The sequence below is a fragment of the Phytophthora cinnamomi genome, assembly GCF_018691715.1.
Source record: "Phytophthora cinnamomi strain GKB4 chromosome Unknown Contig19, whole genome shotgun sequence".
Classification (NCBI taxonomy): Eukaryota; Oomycota; class Peronosporomycetes; order Peronosporales; family Peronosporaceae; genus Phytophthora; species Phytophthora cinnamomi.
Window position 1 is genome coordinate 910,728 of NW_027150952.1, and position 8,681 is coordinate 919,408.

An 8,681-nucleotide genomic window follows, 5' to 3' on the forward strand; every position below is an offset into this window, starting at 1 on the left:
CATATAAGCGGGGCTCTGACAGCCAGCCGCTGTCAACCCCTTTCATAGATGATAAACAGTTTTAGCAGATTTAGGAGGAAGATCAACTTACAAACAATACAGTTCTCATTTTACCTATTCTAAGTCACTTGGAGTCTTATCGGATTTAAATTATATTTGTGTATTCAAATATAATTAACCAAACTAATTACTAAGTACTTACGCTTCCTGATACACGTTGCGCAACGTGTAAGCAAAAGTAGTGAGTCAAGTTAGCCCCACTACACCTGTGGCATTACTAGCCATTCCCAGAGCATGCCGCTTGGCGGGCTCACTGCGGTGAGAGAGATGTCGCTCTCACGCACTAGAATCTGATAGAATCCATCTCACAAGTCGAGAGCACTGTAAACGGTGCTCCCGGACATCGAATCGATGATAACATCTTTTCGCGGTATTGGCGTCTGCGCCGGTACCGTCGCATCGGTCAGCTTGTTATACGCATGAACGGTGTGCCATCCGCCCTGTGGTTTTTCGACACATAACGTCGGAGCACTGTGCGGGGATTTTGATTCCCGTACTTGTCCTACTTTGAGTCGATTGTTTTTACTTGTTCTCGCGGCAGTGGCCACTGCCGCGTGACACAGTACTTCGTGTCCGGCATGAGATCAATCTCGTGCTGAATGCCCTTCGTCACCTCGACGCCATTAATTGGCGGAGCCCCTCATGCCCGAGGGTGCGCCGGCTCCCAGAGCCGACGCGTCGTTGTCGACCTGACCTCTTCGGGTCAGGAACTGTCCCTTACATGCTTGAACGTGGGTGTTGGCTCCCGGAACCAACACACCTTTTTCTTCCGACGTCGGCAGCATTGCCGACGCGGGTTTCACTTGTGCGCGCCCTCGCGCACTTCTTGGGCATTCCGGGACAGCAGCATTGAGTGCTGTCTCGACTGGTGAGCCGCGCGCACCTGCTGGTGCGTGCGCTGCGGTAACAGGGCCATCGCTCTCGGTTTCGCTGTCGCGGCCGAAGCGCACGGATGTGCGCTTCTTCCAGTCGATCAACGGATCATGCCGTGCAAGCCACGGCATGCCCATTACTACGTCGAACTTATCGTCCAGGTCCAGGACGACAAAGTGTTCGACAAACACTCGTTGTTTGTACGAGAAGCGCTCGTTCACGACGCGCTTCTCAGTCTTCACGATGGCACCTGTTGCCAGTCGTACCTCCAGAAGACTTCGAGGTACATTTACCTCCTCGAAGACAAGACTCCGTAGTCGAACAAAGTTGTTCGACGCGCCTGGATCTACCAAAGCTCGAAGAGAGTCACCCGCTCTCTTCGAGTACACCTTCAAGATGACTAGGTTCGGCCTGTCATCTTGTTTCTTGCAGTGAGAGCTGGTCTCACTGGGGGCTGCAGTCCTCAGTGTCGCGTGCCCGATGTCGGCACGCGCGACTGCATTACCAGTAGGGCGCCCCGCGCCTACTGGATGTTCGCGTTTTTTGTTGATCCGCGGCGATGCCTAGCATCGCCACGACGGCCACCTCCAGGGGGCATGGGAGCTGTGCACTCCCGTGCAAAGTGACCAATCCTTCCGCAACGGAAGCATCGGACGTTGCCTCCCTGCTGCTGGTGACCAGCAGCCGTAGCGTTCGAGAGGTCCATTGGCTCCGGACCTCCCGGCCTCGCTACCGGGCGCGGTTGCGGCCTCGGTACGTTTACATGGAGTTTAGCCTGCCGCAGGCTAAACTCTTCTTGCATGGCAAGAGTGATTGCAGCTTCGAGAGTACTCGGGTACTCTCGGAAGAGATAGGTCTTCACAGGCCCATCTCTAAGCCCCTTCATGAACGTGACGACCTTGGTCGCCTCGTCAAATGGATTAGTCACGATATTTGAGACCAAGTATCGTGCGCGCTGTGCGTAAGCATGGACGTCATGCTTACCCTGCTGAAGGTCGAGGAACTCTGCCCTCTACCGGAACTCGATTTGCGGGGGCTCAAACGCTTGTCTGAGCACCTCTTTGAATATATCGTACATGCTGAAGCACGTAGGATCGGAGAGTCGGCGTCCATACGCCCAACTCCTTGCGCGTCCGCCAAGGCAGGACATGGCGAACGCGACTTTCGACAGCGGGTCGACGATGCGTCGAGCCGCTATGGCTGTGTCGAGCTCGACAAGCCATCGGAGGAGAGGCTCGACCTCTCTTCCCACGTAATTGCTTACGCTCAACTTTAATGGTTGAGCACGCAGTACGCCGTCACTGTGGAAGCAGCATCACACTGCTCCTTCATGGTGAATCCTAGAGCAACACCATGTTGCTCCGTCGGCGATAGCCTACGCCGCATCGTAGCTATCGCCGCCTCCCCAATGCCTGTTGACAGTCGTTGGAGGGCTTCCCACTCTGGGTGAGACAGGTGGGGGCAGTCAGCGCCTGCAACATGCGTTGCAGGCGTGTTGGAGCTCTCCATGGGCACCTCCGTGTTCATGTGGTTCCCGGCTCTGCGTTCGTACACCCCGTACGAGCGTCAAGCCGTCGGTCGTTGGACGGACTACAAAGTGCTACCAGGTGTAGTGGGTCTAACTTGACTCACTACTTTTGCTTACACGTTGCGCAACGTGTATCAGGAAGCGTAAGTACTTAGTAATTACTTAGGTTAATTATATTTGAATACACAAATATAATTTAAATCCGATAAGACTCCAAGTGACTTAGAATAGGTAAAATGAGAACTGTATTGTTTGTAAGTTGATCTTCCTCCTAAATCTGCTAAAACTGTTTATCATCTATGAAAGGGGTTGACAGCGGCTGGCTGTCAGAGCCCCGCTTATATGCATGTCTCTGATTGGTAGAAAGATGCTGCTTTCTACCAATATGATATTTGGGTAGGTTTGGACCACTCATTGTGGTGGCCCACTTCAATGTATCCATTACTGTGCTTTACACCAAGGTGAGGAAGTATCTAAAACGTTTAACAGATATTTTATGTGTTAAATTCACAAGTGGCTTGCAGCCACTTGTGCGTGTAACCCCGTTACAGGTATAACCGGATCCTGGTCCGTAGAACCGGTTACTCCGAACCGTCGCGTCCGCTAAAGTGCGAATACAGACGGGCCGCGTCGGGTATACTGAAACCAAGACGATGCTATCTCAGGATGGGCATCGTAAATTTGCTCAGCTACGACGCCCCGACAAGACGCGTGGAGGGCCCAACGAGAGAGTTCGTGGGCTCAGTCCGCAATTTACACTCAAGCTCTCAAGCACATCAGCCTAGGAGTAATACACGCTTCCTGTTACGTCTGCCGGCTTACGAGTCAACGCCCTCGCGTGTAGAAGATTCGACCTCGGCCTAAGACGTGCGCGGGGCGCTACATCGTGTCGGCTGCGTGTGCTCAACCTACCAACCAGTGTCTGAATGGACGGCACTTTAAATAAGTCACGGAGGCGCGGAGCAAGCGAAAGGACCGAGCTACCGACGGAAGAGAAGGAGAGGAGGCGCACGACGGCAAACGATAGGGCCGGACGACCGACCACGGACGGAACTTAAGACGGGTCACCGGAGCGGACCAGCAGCGCGCAACAGCAAGCGATTGGGCTCGAGCGCGTACAAGTCCGGCGTAGAACGGACCGCGGCCGCTGAAAGACGGACCGGAACTGACCAGAAGAACGGACCGGTGAAGATCGGAAGGACGAATCGTAGAGGCAAACGATAGGCCCCTACGGAAAGGAAGAAGGACAAAGAAGACAACTAGGCGGTGTGAGACGCTCATCCCCGCACCTGCCAGCAACTACAACAAGACCTCAGAGTGACACGACTGCCACCTGCGATAATAGCTGTTACCACCGTCCGCTGAAATTATGTTAGACAAGTTCTGGGAATCACGTGACGTCTACTCCCGATAACAGTGACGTCGCGTTTGTGAGTCAAAGTGCGAGCTGAGAAGACCGTCACACGGTGTTTGTTAGAAGCCGGCTTCATCACAACTGTTTTCGTAATTATTACGGAGGACGTAATTTATATTTTTGTTGAACGTATGACGGGGCGGCTTACGGGACGGCGTCAAGGGAAGTTTACGGGACGACCCATCAACTAACAATTGCATTCAACAACGAGTGGCCAGGAAGTGAGTAGCTGATCTAGAGTAGAAGAGAGTACGGACTTTAACTTACAATATCACTGTTCATCGTGCCCTTTACGAGCCGAAGATTCCACTACGTTACATTTTCTTTATAATGACCAACATGTTATCATTCATCACGTCATGCCTATGGTAGCCGGCGATATGATACAGCCGAAGAGGATATGTTATGATAAATTAGTGGTATTCGAGATCATCGCACCCTCGAATTATGGTACACCGCTACCATGAGAGCTGGTTGTACCATCATAACAGTACAGCTTCAGATAGTGATTCCTCTCGATTGTAATAAAATGTGCTCTCCCGAAGCTTATCGCTACGGAGTGGATTGTCTGAGGTGTAGTATCTTGTCGTATCGGGAAATGAAGCCGAAGCTAAAAACCAAAGCCGAGACAAGGGGCGAAGAAGACTCGAGGCGCCGGCGCCAACTGGCAGGTCGCAACCTATCGCCAGTCATTGGACCAAACGCGCGGGTGGCAGATTGGCCTAAATTGGTCGTTGACGATGACCCCGTCGACGGTCCCAAGTCAAGCGTGGGCGGTTGCAGCTCGCTAAGTGCGGTGCGAACCTACTGGCAAGATCCGAACTTATGAGTCGTCGGCGCCTGTCCCCAGTCGTCGGTGGCGTTTCAGCGGCTGTTTGAGTCGTCGGTAACGCCTCCACGTCGCAGAGAAAGCGCCGAAGAGTCGTAAGTTACAACTGGCGGTCCAAAAATGGACGCATTTATACTCGATATTTGTATTGATCGATAGGAAACTTAAGAGAAGACAAGATAAGCCTTCGGGCAACAATAATGGAACAGCTTTTCCTCCCAACCACGCAAGGGGCGACACCGGTGCCTGCAGTGAACGACCTGCAACTCAAGGTAAACCTGGTAGGTAGGATTACGACTGTCGGTGGGCATATCTACTAGTGTAGCGTGTGTTCATCCCTGGCAGGGCCAAGAGTTAGTGGCTGGTGTATTGACACATAGCGGCCCCAGATTTTCGCTGACGACGAACCGTCACTGGTTTGACTTGGAGTCTATATTGAGTTGTGATTGGTGGAGAGAGAGGATGCGGCGCGGCCGTACCCGTGTGACATGAGTGGCGACAGCGGCGGGGCGTGTTCTTGTGGAAGGAATCCTGCGCCTGACCGCAGATGGGCCCAACCGGCTGGAAGTGTGAAATCCTGGGCGTGCACACCCAGGATTCAAGAGTGCATTCAGTCCAGCCACCGGACTTTCCCTTACGACGAGTGCCTAAAGGCTGGCGGAAAGTGTCTCTGGAGAACGTATCCCAGAGTACACCTCGTCTTGCTGTGGTCCAGAGCGACAAGATGGATCAAGTACCAAGAAACACCCACTACCACCACCATGATCACGCGCTGGAAGCCGTACAAGTTGATGTTTTTGGAGAAACACGCTAGTCTGTGATGGAGAAGAGTTTGCACCCAGAGTGCACCACGGAAACCCAAGATTCACTTGTGTGAAGACCAGTGCCCCAGGATTTCAAGATGGAATCCTGGGATTAGACCGTGAATCCAGACGCCCTATACTAAAACCAAGTATCTCCCAAGTCGACATCCAAGATTCACCAAGTTACGCCAAGGTTCCAAGAATCACCCAATATACCAAGTGGAATCCTGAGTGTGAATGCAAAGCAAGTTTGGAGCCAGTTTGAGGCCAGTTTGCAATCAAGTGATGTGTGGCTTGAAGAACACTCGGGAATCCACTACGACTGTCGACTCGACTTTTTCGAAGAGAAGAAGGAGAGTGCTCACGCTATATTGTAACCAAGACAACGGACTCGCTGCATGGTGAAACCAAGTCATTTGTTAACCCACGACGAAGGTGCGACGACCAAGTCGTCACTAGTCAGGACCTCTGAACCCAAGGTATACTGAAGCCAAGATATTCGACCCGAAGCATAATGAACCGAAGACATTTGCCCGTAGAAGAGTGCAGAAGAGAGAAGTGATAGTGTAGTCGATAACCAAAACAGAGTTCAATTTTCCCTGTAACGCGCAAGTGACTTCGGCCAAGCCTGCCGACGGAAATCCGGAGGACCCGAGACTACGACCGCGGGACATTAAGGGCACATCGACTACAAGGACGAGTCGTCTGTGTGAGCTCCACCTACTCTAAGTCCAGTTAGGTGGTGACCAGAGACGCCTTGTGCTTCCTGGGGTGATCCATCTATTTCATATCCTAGTTGGGTCACTTGCTGTGCTCGTGGTAGCCCATTTCATTTTTCCGCTTGTGTTTTGGAGTGCTAAGTAGTCGCCTCCAGGATATTGTATTGACTGCTGCGTGTGACGGGAAGGTTAACTGATAGTGATTGTATTTTCCCTCTTAATTGAGGGTGGTGCGCGTATTGGCGAGTATTCAGGCGAGCTAGGCGCCTGGATTTCAGACTCGAGTGAGCCTAGTGTGTGAGTGACCCACCGTCCGAGGGTCCAAAAGAATAAGTGACGGCTAGTTGTAGTGTTGTATACTCTGTATTTGTTGGTTATCGGGCTAGGGAGCACTTGGGTAAGGTGCCTTCTGAGTTCCAAGCTTCACCCAGAGTGGAAGTGAAATCCTGGATCCTGAATTCGTGATATTCTGGGTTCGGGTGATCTGAGATTCTGGGTTCGGGTGGTCTGAAATTCTGGGTTGCCTTCAGCATCGAGGACGCGTTCTGGATTAGACGTGCACCTCAGCGCTTCTTCAAAGGCTACATTTACAACTCCGGTGAAGTGCCGTTCCGTCGAAGATAAACGAGCCGACGAGGTACTCACGCTAAACAAGGGAGGGTGAAATTCAGGGTTTGCTTTGCGGCACGCTGGGTTTTATTCTTCTTCTGTTGACTCCCAGTATTTCCCTGGGCTACGCTATACAAAACACCCCTGGGCGATCAAGGTTTCATCGGCCTCGCCTCATGTTATTGGTAGTTGCACAAACTCATCTGACGAGAACATCGCAGAGCCTCTGTCAATGTACAAACATGCAATTGGAGCCGATATGTCGCGAGGATTGGACAAACTGCAGCACGTCGGTTGAATGCGACGACGGTCTATCGCCGCGCTGTCGCTTGAATCTTTAATAGTACTTCTCGAAGCCTTGTCAAACGCATGAAGATGAATTGCCCACGGATTGACAATATCGTTTTGCGGCTGTGTTGAGTACTTAATCGTGTAGTATGAATTTTCTGGGCCTAGGCAAACACACATCAAAATTGTCAGAGTTCGCATCCAGAATAACAATAAGAGCTGTTCCGTTCAATACCTTCTCCAGCACCTAAAAATTAGATGTAGTGGTTACACTTAAAGAGCGTATTAACAATTGGAACGTATGTGTTAATGTACTCGTTGCCTGGTGAACGACGCATTTCAATCCGATCGACATTAGTCCATTTGGTCTCGGTGCTTGTCTCTTTTGGCATGAACATCCGGCAAATTTTTTCCTTTACGCGTACGCCTAGTCACTTTAAAGCACGATTTGCAATGAAACCAATGATGGTGCTGATAATTAACCAAGGCCCGTGAAGTTACTATAGCGTCAAGTAAGACACTTTTGGCAGCGGCAGCGGACTGGCAATTCTACGAAAAAAGGCTTCGTCACTGAGGTCAGTCTCATCAATTCCCTTTGCAACTTGCTCCGATGTTTTTATAATCAGTTCACTTCCCCCAAATCGGTTTTACAAGTTTGGCACACAGTCGTTCTCGGACGTGTTGCTCCCGTAGAGGGCTTTTGAAACGCACCCTTCTCCAATTGAACAGATTCCATAGTGTCAGCTTTACACACTGGGCAGTCTTTCATATTTAGTCGTACGCTAGACGTTGCAATAGCACCGAAATATTTAGCCATTGCGGAACGAAAGCGCTCGGACGGACACATGGAGTAGTATTCTTCAACAGTTCAATGCATCCCTTCGATCCAAATCAGCATGTGTGAATGCCGATATCCTGTTGAATTCTGGGATTCAGTTGCAGCATAAGAGCCTATGGTACGGCCAAAACGTTCTGGGCCGTCGTAAGAGCATCCACGTTCGATATCCCAATTAAGAACTTCTTCGATGAAAGTCTTCATAACATAATTGAAGTATCTACGCACAACTAACAAGTTAGTATTTTACAACAGGAACTGTCGACACAAAAGCAGGCGTTCCGTGCACACAGATATGGGCTCAAGGCAGCAATTTGACCTAATTTTGCTCTGGAATACGCTAAACACTCCTCAACAATCTTCCATTTTTTTTTGAACATCATCGCTAATTTCTCCAGCAGGATTAGCAATGCGATACGTGCTTCCAATGTCCGGCGAAAAAGTAAAAACATATTGTTTAGGCTGTCCAAGGCGTAATTGCATCAAAAAAGATCCGATCGGGCTCCTGTACGTTCTTCATTTGACCCCCAACATGCACGCATTCCCGTAGTTATACTCTCATACAATTTCCGCGCGCGATCGTCGATTTCGGGTGCTTGTGGTAGCTGTAATTGATTCGTGACTGCTCTTAGTCGGTCTTGTTGATACTGAACGTAAACCTCCAGCTCTTCCCTTGGTATGCGTGCTACTTGTTCCATGCTTGAAGGCGAAATTCTTGCCTTG